The sequence below is a fragment of the Amblyraja radiata genome, chromosome 21 (assembly GCF_010909765.2).
Source record: "Amblyraja radiata isolate CabotCenter1 chromosome 21, sAmbRad1.1.pri, whole genome shotgun sequence".
NCBI classification, from domain to species: Eukaryota; Metazoa; Chordata; class Chondrichthyes; order Rajiformes; family Rajidae; genus Amblyraja; species Amblyraja radiata.
Window position 1 is genome coordinate 12506586 of NC_045976.1, and position 15737 is coordinate 12522322.

Below are 15737 nucleotides of genomic sequence, written 5' to 3' on the forward strand. Positions count from 1 at the left end.
GTGGCGATATCACCACAAAGAAAGTTAATATAAACATTGTGACATTGTGAAGTGGGAGGAATCCATAAAACTCCTCTCCTACGATGTTGTGATGTTTTATCTTGTCTTAATGAGAGTGTGTATAACATGGTTGGTTACACGGTACGAGAGATGTTGAAGGAGACATAAGGAACTGCAGATGCCGGTCTGCAAAAAAAGACACAAATGCTGGAGTAGCTCCATGGGTCAGGCAGCATCTCTGGAGGACATGGATGGGTGATGTTTTGGGTCGGGACCCTTCTGAGGACTCAGATGTAGAAGCACTAGTCCTGCCCGGAGATGCACGGAGGATTCTAACTGTTTTCAGTAGAGAAGGAGGTTTAAGTTTAGTTTTATTATTGTCACGTGTACTGAGGTACAGCGAACAGCATTGTTTTACATGCTATCCAATCAGGTTAGATAATATTCAACATGAATACAATCTATTCAAACCTAAGTATATTAGGTAGAGCAAAGAGTGCAGAATGTAGTTCTCAGCATTGTAGCGCATCAGTTCCAGAGACACAGTCCAATGTCTGCATTGGGGTAGAGGTGAATCGGACAGTACCCTAACCTTTGAAAAGACCATTCAGAATCCTGATAGCAAGAGGGGAAGAAGCTGTATTTAAGTCAGAGAGATAGAGAGCAATACAGATTGCTCTCCTTGGAAACACACATCAGGGGTGACCTTATATCAGGGGTGACCTTTTGTCTTTTCATCTCTGGTCTTTGTCCAACCATCTGCCTATCAAATCTCTCCTTGCATGTACTCACCTATCACATGCCCTGCCTCTCCTCTCCTCAGGCTTTCAACAGCCCCGTTTCTCCTACCCCCCCTGCCAACAATTGGTCTGAAGAAGGGTCCCAACCTTCTCCAGAAAAGCAGCCTGACCCATTGAGTTACTCCAGCACTTTGTGTCTTTTTTTGGTAAACCATCTTCAGCCGTTCCTTGTTAGTCCCAGCGGGAGCAGGTTGGTCAGGCAATTAGGCAGCAGCTTCCCAGTGAATCACATCCATTAAAATTGGCCGCAAGTGTGATTTAAAATTCACGCCTTTATTACCGCTCGGTATTAACGAGATTGAGCGGAAAACCACTCGAGCCCTAAAGGAACTAATTTTCCTTGTAATTATCTTTTTAGAATTTGGAACTGGCAGGAGAATAAAATACAATTTAGTCATTTGTACGTGGAGTCTTTTTCCATCAGATATATTTTCCCTTGAGGTTTGGTGGACATGACAAATTTCAAACAAGAAGGGTTTCAAACTATAGTGAGACTGCAGTGACTGGGGAAGTTATTTAGGGTGCAGTTAATCAGATACATCGCTGTTGTTCCAACCATAGTGTAAATCCCACGGGTGTGGGAATTAGATGGCACTGTCTCTGTCTTGCACGGTTAACAAGAACACCAAAATACATTGGGGGGGGGGGGGGGGGGGGCGGTACCTTGGCGCAAGCTGGTGTGAAACACTGGTAGAACCACTGCCCTACAGCGCCAGAGACCCAGGTTCGATCCTGACCTCGGGTGCTGTCTCTGTGTGGAGTTCGCACGTTCTCCCTGTGACCGCATGGGTTTCCTCCTGGTGGCTGGGCAGTGCCTGGCAAGTGATAGGTGGGTACAGATGAGAGAGGTTACTGATTGTCAGATGGAAGGCCAAAGGCCAAAACACAAAAAGTGTGAATTAAGGATAATAGGGCCATGAAATGTGAAGCCACACACAGAAATGGGGATATCTAATGCTCACTGTCTAAATCGAGTGCAAGCATTTTTACGCATGTAATTGTGTGGTGGTAGGTCGATCTAGTGCCTAATCAGTATTCTTTTAACAGCCCCTCAAAAATGTGGCTCTGTTCCGTGTTATAGGAGCTGTGTGCAAGAGACTGCAGATGTCGGAATCTCGAGTAAATCCTCAGCGGGTCAGGCAGCATCCATGGAGGGAATGGATAGACAGCTTTTCAGGTTGTGTTCCTCCTTCAGTCTGATCATTGAAAGATCTCCATTCAGTTGCAGCCAATCACGCACAAAATAAGGAATTTGCAACCTAGTTTCTTCATAGAACATAGAACAGTGTAGCACAGGAGCAGGCCATTTGGCCCACAATATCTGTGCCAAACATGATGCCAGGTTAAACTGATATCCTCTGCCTGCACATGATCCATATCCCCCCGATCCCTGCGTATCCATGTGCCTGTACACTTGCCCTGCGCATCCCCATTATGTTTTGCCTCTCTCACCTTAAATCTAAGAGCCACCGGTCTTCGACATTTCACCCTGGGGAAAAGGTTCTGAGTGTCTACCCTATCTATACCTCCAGTAACGTTACCTCTATCAGGTCTCCAGTTGTACAAACCATTGATGGGGCCACATTTGGAGTATTGTGTTCAGTTTGGTCACCTTGCTATCGGAAAGGTGTTGGGAACGGCACAGAGATGATTTACGAGAATGTTGCCAGGACTTGAAGGCAAGAGCAATGTGAAGTGGTTGGGCAGACTAGGAATTTAGTCCTTCAGAGTGCAGGAGCCGAGGGGTGATCTTATAGATCAAAATCATGAGGGGAATAGATAAGGTGAATGCAGTCTTTTAAGCCGGGTTGGAGAATCAAGAACCAGAAGACATAGGTTTATGGTGAGAGGGGAAAGATTTAGTGTGGGACCTTTTTCACACAGAGTGTGATGCTTATATGGAATGAATTGCCAGAGGAGGTAGTTGAGGCAGGTACTATAACAATCTTTAAAAGATATTTGGCCAGGTGCATGGACAGGAATGGTTTAGAGGGATATGGGCCAAATCCAGGCGTGTGGGACACGTCTAGGTCTTGATCGTCAGGGACGAGTTGGGCCTAAGGGCTTGTTTTCATGCTGTATGTCTCTGACTTCCGACATTCCAGAGAAAACAATTCAAGTCTGTCGTACCTCTCCCTGTACTAATGCCTCCTAATCCAGGCATCATTCTGGTAAACCTCTTCTGCAGTTCTAGAAACTCCTGGGTATTTAGCCAATCTCTCACTGAAAAGATGAATCATACTTACAGTATTTCAGAATGTTGATGGAGCTAAAAGTACATTATAATAAGCAATAGTTTACTGACTAATTATTGCGGTGGTATTTAGTGGAAGACTCTCATTCTTTCAAAGTACTTTTAAACGATAGGTGGAATTGCTTCGTAAGGATCAGTCTTTTCACTACATAGCAAATCATATCTACGGCATATAAAATAAACACCAGCACATCCCCTAAGAATTAAAGGACATTCCTTTGGGAAGGAGATGAGGAATTTCTTTAGTCAGAGGGTGGTGAATCTGCGGAATTCTTTGCCACAGAAGGCTGTGGAGCCCAAAGTCAATGGATACATTTAAGGCAGAGATAGATAGACTCTTGATTAGTATGGGTGTCAGGGGTTATGGGGAGAAGGCAGGAGAATGGGGTCAGGAGGGAGAGATAGATCAGCTATGATTGCGTGAAGTATAAGAAATGAAGTGGATGAGCTTGAGGCTCGATTAGAAATTGGCAAGTATGATGTTGTGGGAATTACAGAGACATAGCTGCAAGAGGACCAGGGCTGGGAACTGAATATTCAGGGGTATACATACGTCCAATTGAAAAGACAGACAGGTGGGCAGAGAGGGTGGTGGGGTAGCTCTGTTGGTGAGGAATTCAGTCCCTTACGAGGGGTGACATAGACTCAGGAGATGTAGAGTCAATATGGATAAAATTGAGGAATTGTAAGGGTCAAAATACCCTAATGGGAGTTATCTACAGGCCCCCAAACAGTAGCCTGGATAAAGGGTGCAAGTTGAATCAAGAGTTAAAATTGGCATGTCGCAAAGGTAGTGCTACGGTGGTTATGGGAGATTTCAACATGCAGGTAGACTGGGAAAATCAGCTTGGTACTGGACCCCAAGAAAGGGAGTTTGTAGGAAATTGTTTGGCTGACAGGAAACAAAGAGTAGGGATTAACGGGTCCCTTTCAGAATGGCATGCAGTGACTAGTGTGGTGCCGCAAGGCTCAGTGCTGGGACCACAGCTATTTACAATATACATCAATGATTTAGATGAAGGAATTCAAAGTAACATTAGCAAATTTGCAGATGACACAAAGCTGGGTGGCAGTGTGAACTGTGAGGAGGATGCTATGAGAATGCAGGGTGACTTGGACAGGTTGGGTGAGTGGGCAGATGCATGGAGATGCAGTTTAATGTGGATAAATGTGAGGTTATTACCTTGAAATCATCTGCATATGTTGCAAAAACAGGAAGGCAGATTACTATCTAAATGGTGTTACTATCTAAAAGGGGAAGTACACCGGGATCTGGGGGGTCCATGTTCATCAGTCAATGAAAGTAAGCATGCAGGTACAGCAGGCAGTGAAGAAAGCGAATGGCATGTTGGCCTTTATAACAAGAGGAATTGAGTATAGAAGGAATTCTAAACTGGAATTTAGAAGGATGAGAGGATATCTCATTGAAACATATAAGATTATTATGGGATTTGACACGCTGGAGGCAGGAAACAAGTTCCCGTTGTTGGGGGAGTCCAGAACCAGGGGCCACAGTTTAAGAATAAGGGGTAGGCCATTTAGAATGGAGATGAGGAAAAACTTTTTCACCTAGAGAGTTGTGAATCTGTGGAATTCTCTGCATCAGAAGGTAGTGGAGGCCAATTCTCTGGATGCTTTCAAAAGAGAGTTAGATAGAGTTAAAGATAGCGGAGTCAAGGGATACGGGGAGAAGGCAGGAATGGGGTACTGATTGTGGATGATCAGCCATGATCACAGTGAATGGCGGTGCTGGCTCGAAGGACCAAATGGTCTACTCCTGCACCTATTGTCTATTGATTGAATGTCGGTGCAGACTTGATGGGCCGAATGGCCTAATTCTGCTTGCATCACTTATGACCATATGACCTTATGAAATGTATACTGCCCTACACACACAAGTGACAATTTTTACATTTATATGAAGATAATTAAACTACGAAACTGTACATCTTTGGAGTGTGGGAGAAAACCCACGCAGGTCACGGAAAACATAAAAACTCCGTACAGACAAGAGGCCGTGGACAGGATCAAACCCAGGTCTCTGGCGCTGTAAGGCAGTAGTTCTACCGCTGCGCCACCATGCTGTCTAAACAGTCTTATTTAATTTTTAAAAGAACATTGAAAGAAGAGAGGCTTCTTCATTTGGGATATACTCCCTGGATATCTGGACTCTAACCCAATCCTTGACTCAAACAATAAACAATACAAAATGATTTAATTGGGATCTTGGCAAGAGGCTCTCCAATTGTAATCAAAATGACATGGGCTCTCAATACCGTCCAAACGGCCAACTGAATTCTCCGGAGAAATTTTTATTTCATTCTCGTCCAGATATTTTATAACCATCCGTGACAATGTTTACAGATTCAAATAAACACAATTTGTCACGGAGTTGAAAAACAAGCAACAGGAATTGGTCGCCAGACAACAACTTTCTTCCATGTGTGGAGAGTTTAGCATTGAGCTCTTCATCACAGTTTAACTGCACATTAACTGCTCTCTGTTGCTCGTAGATGGCATAGATAAGGTAGACAGTCAGAACCTTTCTCTCCCAGAGTAGAAATATCAAGGACCAGAGGGCATAACATGAAGGTGAGAGGGGCAAAGTTGAAAGCAGATGTGCGCGGTAAGTTTATTTGCACAGAGGGCGGTGAGTACCTGGAATGTACTGGTGTTTAAGAGGCTTTTGGATACGCACATGGATATGGAGGGAATGGGGGGATATGGATCATGTACAGTTGGAGACGATGAATTTAACTTGGCATCATGTTTGGCATGGACTTTGTGGGACGAAGGGCCTGTTCCTTTCATGTACTGTTCTATGTTCTATGTAATAACAAGCAGCTGAGAGTTAAGCATTGGCCAGAATACCAGGAGAACTCAGACAGCACCACTGAACTTTTAATGTCCAACTGAGGGTTTAGGTCGCCCCAGAGGTTAATTCTTCATCTCAAGGCTGGTAACTCAGACCGCACAACATTACTTTGGGATAACACTGGAAAATTGGACATCGAACATCGAACAGTGCATCATTGGAACAGGCCCTTCGGCCCACAATGTCTATGCTGAACACGATGCCAAGAATGGTGGTACAAAGAATGGTGAGTTCCCAGTGATGGTGGTGGAGGCAGATACAATAGTGATGCTTAAGAAGCTTTTGTTTAGGCACATACTGTAGATATGCAGGGAATGGAGGGATAGGCTTGGAGCTTAAGCAGTTGCGGCTCGCCTGCAGTCTGTTTGTCTTTTTTCTTTTTGTCCTTTTTTTGTCTTGTTCGAGGTATGTTTTGGTTTATTTTTAGTTGTGTACTAGACTAAGTGGGACCCGTTGGGTCCCATGTTCACACGGGAGGGCTGGTCCCCCAACGCAATATTCCACCTCTCCACCAATTCCAATATTGGTGGCCAGTGCGGGGGCTTTCTGGAGTGCTGGTATGGGTTCTTGGGGTGGCAGCTCAGTCCCTCAAGCCTGATCTGCTGGCAGCTCACTCACGGCTGGTGGGCTGGCTGTTGACTAATGACTATTCCTTGAAATTCCATTTCAAGCAGGGTGCAAGTCCACCAAATTCAAATCCATGTTCCTACCATTTCAAGCAGGGTGCAAGTCCACCAAATTCAAATCCATGTTCCTACCATTTCAAGCAGGGTTCAAGACCACCAAATTCAAGTGCAGTTTCTTACCACTATGAGCAGGGTGCAAGGCCACCGAATTCAAGTGCAGTTTCATACCACTTCAAGCTGGATCCAAGGCCACCAAATACAAGTGCAGTTTTATTCCACTTCAAGCAGGGTCCAAGGCCACCAAATTCAAATGCAGCTTCATACCATTTCATGCAGGGTGAAACCACCATAAAACCACACAAAACACCAAACTCACAGTTCAGTAGACATTCAGTGTGTTCAGTTGATTCACAGCTCAGTCATGACCTCTCCCTCCCCCATCAAGCAGAGACTGAGCCACACCCACACTTCCGGGTTTTATAACCCCTCCCCCTCCCACCGGAAAAGGTGTGGCTTTCAGGGCGTGATTGACAGGAGAGAGATTCTCAATATTTTTTAAACACTAATAACACTTATTTTTCATTGATGGGAAGAATTCTCTGCAACTGCTCAGCGGAGGGGGGACTGAGTAAGATGGACAAAAATCACAGCCGTAAGTGTAGTGTTTTATCTAAAATCAATATACAGTGCAAACAGGAAGTAAGTGCATTTGCAGTAGTGCCTTTTAACTTCAAGCCAAAGCACCCAAGCCACCATTTGCAGTAAGTAGTGCCTTTCAACCTCAAGCCAAAGCACCCAAGCCACCATTTGCAGTAAGTAGTGCCTTTGAACTTCAAGCAAAACACCCAAGCCACCATTTGCAGTAAGTAGTGCCTTTCAACTTCAAGCCAAAGCTCCCAAGCCACCATTTGCGGTAAGTAGTGCCTTTCAACTTCAAGCCAAAACACCCAAGCCACCATTTGCAGTAAGTAGTGCCTTTCAACTTCAAGCCAAAGCTCCCAAGCCACCATTTGCAGTAAGTAGTGCCTTTCAACTTTAAACCAAAGCTCCCAAGCCACCATTTGCATTAAGTAGTGCCTTTCAACTTCATGCCACCATTTGCAGTAAGTAGTGCCTTTCAACTTCAAGCCAAAGCACCCAAGCCACCATTTGCATTAAGTAGTGCCTTTCAACTTCATGCCACCATTTGCAGTAAGTAGTGCCTTTCAACTTCAAGCCAAAGCATCCAAACAACCATTTGCAGGCAGTGCCTTTTTACTTCAAACAACCCATATTTTCATTTTCAAACCACATTAAGGGTACTCACAGTTTTGTAGACATTTGTTCAGTGTTATTCAGAGCTCAGAGAGACGTGACCCTTGGCTTCATCCATCTTGCAGAGAGCGAGTGAGGCACACCACTTCCTGGTTTTATAGTCCCTCCCCCTCCCTCCAGCAGGGGCAGCAGAGAGAATGGTGAATTTTTAATAAACATTAATATGTTTCTGATTTGTCATCGATGGGAAAAATCCTCCGCACCCGTAAGGCGGAGGGGGGCTCTGGGCGAGGTGGCCAAAAATGACGGCCGTAGGTGGCGGCGTTCTGTCGGAAATCGCAGCACAGTAGGCCAAAAGCGGTCAAGATCAGAGATTTAGTAATATAGATAAGCGGGGGGGTGGGGGAAACTTTTTTTAAATCACTTCCTTGTACGGGGACGCGACCTTTTCCTTGTCGTTTCTCCGTTTTCGCTGAGGCCTAACATCGTGGAGCTGGCGGCCTCCAACTGGAATCGGTCGCAGAGCCTGTGGACTTACCATCGTGGAGCTGGCTGACTTCAGAGGCTGTGATGGCGCTGCGGCTGCAACCCGACTTCGGAGCTTCGGAGGCATCGACCGTGGGCCGTGTGGACGTTAACATCGGGAGCTCGCAGGTCCCTGGTAAGAGACCAATTTTCGGGAGCTCCCGCAATGGCAGCTTCATCCTCCCCGAATTGCAGGGTTTGAATCGGCCCATCGCAGGGCCTTTCATCGCCTGGCGCGGCTTAATCGGGCGCGGGATTTACCATCGCCCGCCGGGGGCTTTAACATCAAGAGCCTCGATCACCTCGATGCAACAGTTTGACTGCCCGACCACGGGAGAAGAAACAGGGAAAAGATAAGACTTTTGCCTTCCATCACAGTGAGGAGGTGTCTGGAGATTCACTGTGATGGATGTTTGTGTTAAACTGTGTTAATTGTGTGTTTTGTTAGTTTTGCTGTTATGACTGCAGGGAACGAAATTTTGGTCAAACCTTTGTTTGAATGACAATAAAAGGCATTCTATTCTATTATTCTATATGGATCAAGTGCAGGCAGATTGGGTATTCAGTTCAACTTGGCAGCATGTTCAGCACAGATTGTTGGGCTGAATGGCCTGTTCTGTGCCGTACTATCCTATGACAGAACCCTATTCACCTGATTGTGCTACATAAGCAGACACAACAGTTCCTACCTATCTGTCAATTTACACTTGGTTACTACTTCATACGTATAAAACTAAAATAATTTTTTTTTAACACTATAAAAGTAGACAACGCACAATTAGATTATTTTCACAAAATGCTGGAGTAACTCAGCGGGTCAGGCAGCATCTCTGCAGAAAACAAATCAGTCAAGACCCTTATTCAGACTTCATTATGAAGAGGGTCTCGACCCGAAACATCAACTATTCATCTTCTCCAGAGATGCTGCCTGGCCCACTAGGTTCCTCCAGCTTTTTGTGTCCATCTTCGGTTGAAACCAGCATCTGCAGTTCCTTCCTACATAGATTATTTTCACGATTGTGTTGCAGACGTGCTTTTATTGACTTCTTCTCTGTCATGGGTGTTGACCTTTGATCTGAAAATTATAGTAGGAATTTTATGAAACATCTGAGATTTCCTCAACAGTTACAACCCATTTTTGCACTGGAGATATGAGTTTAATTATCAATGTAAGGAAAATGGGGACTTGCAATGTCCCAGTAAATAATGGGCCAGACAGCTCAAATCAGATTAATGCCAAGCTGCTGAAGCAGTAATAATGACTGCTTTGTAGTGAAATTTCACATGGTAGATTGCTGCCTAACAGCGCCAGGGACCTGGGTTCGATCCTGACTACAGGTGTTGCCTCTATGAAGTTTGTACATTCTCCCTGTGACCTACATGTGTTTACTCCAAGATCTTCGATTTCCCCCCACACTCCAAAGACGTACAGGTATGTAGGTTAATTGGCTTGGTATAAATGTAAATTGTCCCTAGTGTGTGTAGGGTAGAGATAATGTGCTGGGATCGCTGGTCTGTGTGGACTCGGTGGGCCGAAGGGCCTGTTTCTGCACTGTATCTCTAAACTAAACTAAACTAAGATATATAACTTCACGCATCCCCAGGTAACACACCCATATCGGCCAATTCTGCTCACCTTGTTTTCTTGTCTCTCGTTTCTACCCCCCCTCTCTCCCTATTTTTCAATGTGAAGAAGGGTTCCGACCCAAAGCGTCACCTATTCCTTTTCTCAAAGGACGCTCTCCGACCCCGCTGTGTTACTCCAGCTTTTTGTGTCTATCTTCTGTCCACCAACCTGTTGGGTTTTCTGAAAGAGGAAACCTTGAGGAGCTTGTAGTGCAGAGGCAAACCGTATTTGCAGCATCAGTGTTCAGTCAGTTTGTACAGTACGATATCTCTGCCCATTCAATACCCCCAACATATACGTCCAGAATGGAAACAAGGAACTGCAGACGCTGGTTTCCAAAAAAAGACACCAAGTGTTAGAGCAACTCAGCGGGTCACGCAGCATCTCTGGAGATAGGCAAAATTTCGAATCATGACCCTTCTTCAGACTGATTGATTGATTTAATGATACAGGTGGAATCAGGTTCTTCGGCCCCCGATTCCACGCTGACCATCGATCACCCATTCATCCTAATTCTAAGTAATAAAAAGGAATTGCAGATGCTGGTTTATACCAAAGATAGACATAAAGTGGTGGAGTAACTGAGCGGGTCAGGCAGCATCTCTGGGGGAAATGGATAGGTGACGTTTTGGGTCAAGTCCCTTCTTCAGATTAGTTCGATATTATCCCACTTTCTCGTCCACTCCCTACACTCCAGGAGCAATTTACAGAGGGCCAATTAACCTACTGGGAAGGCACAGCGGTGGTGTAGCGGTAGAGTTGCTGCCTTATAGCACCAGAGACCAGGGTTCAATCCTGACTACAGATACTGTCTGTACGGAGTTTTCACGTTCTCCCTGTGACCACATGGGTTTCCTCCGGATTCCACCCACATTCCAAAGGTTTGCAGATTAATTGGCTTCTGCAAAATTGTCCCTAGTGTGCAGGATAGAACTACTGTGCGGGTGGTCATTGGTCGGCATGGGCTGGGTGGGCCGAAGGGCCTGTTTTCTAGCTGTATCTCAAAACTAAACTAAAATACAAACTCGCACATCCCGGTGATTTTATGCTCTCTAAGCCTGGTTTCCTATATGTTGTCTACACTGTGGATTAGTTGCATACACATGTCAGAGTGTCCTGGACGGGTATTAGACCACCACGTCATGAGAGGATGTGCTGCACTTCGATAATGAGCAGACACTTCACCATGGTGCATCATTCCTGTTGAAGATAGACTGTGAGACACAGCAGGACGTTGCACCAGTGAGTTTTTGATCTGTATTCCAACTAAATCAAGCCCAGATCAAAAGATCTGAAGAAGGGTCTCGACCCGAAATGTCACCCATTCCTTCTCTCCAGAGATGCTTCCTGACCCGTTGAGTTACTCCAGCATTTTGTGTCTGACCCAGATCATAAAAAAGGATTTACAAATTGCAATATGTGGCAGAGACAGTGAGAGAGAGAGAGAGAGAGAGAGAGAGAGAGAGAGAGAGGGAGAGAGAGAAAGAAATAGAGAGAGAGAGAGAGAGAGAGAGGTCGATCTCTCGATCTCTCCTAGCTCGAGCGCGCGAGCGCTCTCTATCGTCGTCTCTCTCTCCTCTCTCTCTCTCTCTCTCTCTCTCCTCTCTCTCGCTCTCGTCTCTCTCTTCTCTCTCTCTCTCTCTCTCTCCTCTCTCTCTCCTCCTCCTCACTCTCTCTCTCTCTCTCTCTTCTCTTTCTCTCTCTCTCTCTCTCTCTCTCTCCTCTCTCTCTCCCTCTCTCGTCTCTCTCTCCTCTCTCTCTCTCCTCTCTCTCTCTCTCTCTCTCTCGCTCCTCTCTCTCTCTCTCGCTCGTCTCTCTTCTCTCTCCTCTCTCTCCCTTTCTCTTTCTCCTCTTTCTCTTTCCTCTCTGTCTCCTCTCAATCTCTCGTCCTCTCTCTCTCGCTCTTTTGTCTTTTTTCTGCTCTCTGAGAGATAGAGAGAGATAAGACTGGAATAAGTAAAATAATGCTCTTAACATAATCTGTAAAATGTATTGCATTTTGAAGGGAAGAACTCCATAGTTGCAAAACCTACTCCGAAGCCAGAGATATTTGGCAATTAATATCACATAGCATGCCAACAAAATGTCACATTCCTCCATGAATTATCCCCAACGTTTACAGGCGTGTTGATAAGCAGTCAGTAGGTGTTGTGGACCAAGTCTCTGACAGAGCCCTTGGCAAGGTGTTGCAAAGACAGCTTAAGGGCCTGTCCCACTTTACGAGATAATTCACAAATTCTCCCGAGTTTTCCCCTTGATTCAAACTCGCAGAATGTTCGTAACGGGTCCGTAGGAGTCCGTAGATATATCGTAAACCAGCCGTAGGTACTCGGGGCATCCTCCCGACTATTTTTTGTCAGGCTGGAAAAAACCGTCCCGACTTACCTGATGCCCCGAGTACCTACGGCTGGCATAACGAGCCGCTACAATATATCCACGGACTCCCACGGCCACCTACGGACCCGTTACGAACATTCTGCGAGTTTGAATCAAGGGGAATAACTCAGGAGAGTTTGTGAATTGCCTCATAAAGTGGGACAGGCCCTTTAGGCTGCAGTTCCAGATCTTTAGCAATAAACTCAGTCAGTGCACAGAGCACCGTTAACCTCAGTGGTGTCTTCATTAATCCACAGATGGTGCCTGATCCTCCGAGTTACTCCAGCACTTTTTGTCTTTGATTCGTAAACCAGCACCTGCAGTTCCTTGTGGCCACAATATCTCCTCATTGTTCCCCAGAACGTTGTGTTGACAAGTACTTGACATCTATCCTCTCTCAGTACCGATCTTACCGCTAGTGAACATAGTTTGGCCATTCAACCCACGTCATTTTGAATACTTTTAACAAAGAACAGAGAGTGGTGAATCTCTGGAATTCTCTGCCACAGAAGGTAGTTGAGGCCAGTTCATTGGCTATATTTAAGAGGGAGTTAGATGTGGCCCTTGTGGCTAAAGGGATCAGGGGGTATGGAGAGAAGGCAGGTACAGGATACTGAGTTGGATGACCAGCCATGATCATATTGAATGATAGTGCAGGCTCAAAGGGCCGAATGGCCTACTCCTGCACCTATTTTCTATGTCTCTATAGTCAATAATGGGTGATAGCATCATGTTCCGTTCACAGTTTGTGATTCAGATGTTTCCCTGAGATTCAATCACATAAAGGATAACCAAAGATTTCTTATCCTATATATACTGTGTGTACATCTGGAATATCCCAATCTCCAATAGTACATCCACACTTGTATCAATCCATTACCTGGCAGGCTTTGGTCTGCCCCTCCTTTCTTATAGCTTTCTCCCCCCTACTCCAATCAGTCTGAAGAAGGGTCCCGACCCGAAATGTCACCACTCCATGTTCTCCATGGATGCTGCCTGACCAAATGAGTTACCCCAGCACTTTGTGTCTTTTTTTTTGTCAACCAGCATCTGCAGTTCCTTGTTTCTACTTATCAGCCTGTGTCCAACAACTCCCTAGCTCTTGATAGACACAAAAAACTGGAGTAACTCAGCCGGACAGGCAGCATCAACGGGAGAGAAGGAATGGGTGATGTTTCGGATCGAGACCTTTCTTCAGACCGGTCTCGACCCGAAACGTCACCCATTCCTTCTCTCCAGCGATGCTGCCTGTCCCGCTGAGTTACTCCAGCTTTTTTTAAAAATCTATCTTTGGTTGAAACGTTCCTTCCTACACATTCCCTAGCTCTTGATGCGTGCGAGAGGCTGTGAATGGATTTGAACTTGGTGCGGTCATCAGCTTGTAGCTCCTCTCTGACCATGAACATGGGAAGCTACTGAAGATGGCTGAGTCCAGGATACTGCCCTGTGAACTTCTACTGTGATATCTGGGATAGGTATGATAGACCTTCGATCACCCCATATACCTTGTAGATGTGAGGCCAGAATGTAGTTATGGATTGGTTACAACCTGATATCCATTGAGTAGTGGACTTCATTTACCATGCAGGAAGGAGGACAGTACTCCAGGATTGGACGGTATAAAGCAGGAGTGTGGAAATGAACTGCAGATGCTAGTTTATACCAAAAATAGACACAAAGTGCTGGAGTAACTTATCCAGTCAGGCAGCGTCTCTGGAGAAAAAGGATGCAACGTTTTGGGTCGGAACCCTTCTTCGGAAGTAGAAGTGGGGGTGGGGATCTGGAAGGTAGGAAAAGGCCAGACCAAACCAGGGCCGACAATAGACAACCAAGGAAGTGTGGAGCCCACAATGGCCCATTGTTGGCTGGGGAAGAGGTGATAATGAAGGGATGTTGCGGGTGCGAACAGTGGAACTAGTAGGATGACCAGGGTGGGGGAGGGAGGGAAAGAGGGAATGCAGGGTTGGAGATATCAAGGTTCATACTGCCAGGTTGTAAGCTGCAAAAGCGCAGAATGACTGGGTTGACTGTCAGGAGTTAAATGCAAATGGACACAAAATGTTGGCGTAACTCAGCGGGTCAGCTAGCATCTTTGGAGAACAAGGATAGGTGATATTTCAGACTGACACTGAAGAGGGGTTACCTATCGATGTGCAAGGTGAAGGGCAAAGTCACCTTGGAACCACTCTAAAGTTCTGTGATGAGCTCGGGAAGCGGGACACGGCGACCTTGGCGCACGGGAGTGGAAGAGCGGCCACTGGAGACGCGTTTGCAGTGGTCACGGGCGGTGGTGTTGGTGGAGGTGGCCACGGGAGGCCCTACAGCAGCCGTGCGTGCGAGTGAGCGGATCGAGCGCAGCCCGCGGCAGCTGCACAGAGCGGCGGTGGAAGGAGCCGACAGCATCGCGCTGGGTCAGGCCTACTTCATCCATCCTGTGCCGCCTGGACACCCGGCCTTAGAGTGAGAAAATAACAACATGCACATCTCCTTGAGCCCAGATCGGACTTTTCAGAGGATTACAAGATGCAAGATGGCACGGGAACATGGCGACTCTCTGTGTGCTGTTCCAGAGGAGGATCTATTGTACTCTTGTCTAGTGGGCTTTAACTGGAGAGCTGCAGAACAAGCATGTATCTCTGTACACTTAACAATAAATAAACTAAACTAACTAACTCCCTGCCAATTTTCCACAACCTCAGGTGGAACTGGCGGAGTTAGTTTGGAAGTACGGGGCTGCAGAGGTAATAATTGCTTGAGTTGTCTATGACTAATAAAGGAGGCTTTTTCATGTTGAAGATTATTGTTGGCTACCTTATTGTTAGTTAAAGAAATTGTCTGCTTTCTGCAAAATGGGTTTAAATGATATAATTGTGAAGTGAATAATTTGGCATAGGTAGGGTAGCCAGTCAGAATCTTCTTCCCAGGGTGGAAATGTCTAAAACTGGAGGGCGTAGGTATAAGGCAAGAGGGGGAAAGTTTGGTGGAGATGTGAGGGGCAAGTTGTTTTCACAAAGAGGGGTCTGGTGCCCTGCAATGTTGGGGTGGTGGTGGAGGCAGATACACTAGTGGTGTTTAAGAGGCTTTTGGATAGGCACATGGATATGCAGGGAATGGAGGGATATGGATCATAAGCAGACCGATGAGATCAGTTTAACTTGGCATCATGTTTGGCACAGACATTGTGGGCCGAAGGGCCCATTCCTGTTCTAAGTTCTATTGCAAGCAAACAAAGACACATTTGATCCTAAAATTCTCTGACACACACACACAGTATTTTAGCTGCTGTCTACTGCATAAAGCCAAAAGGTTATTTAAAATACTTCGCTCAGACCAATGTAGTTAGTTGTATGGCTTCACATTTAAGTTCAAGTTCAAGTGAGTTTATTGTCATGTGTCCCTG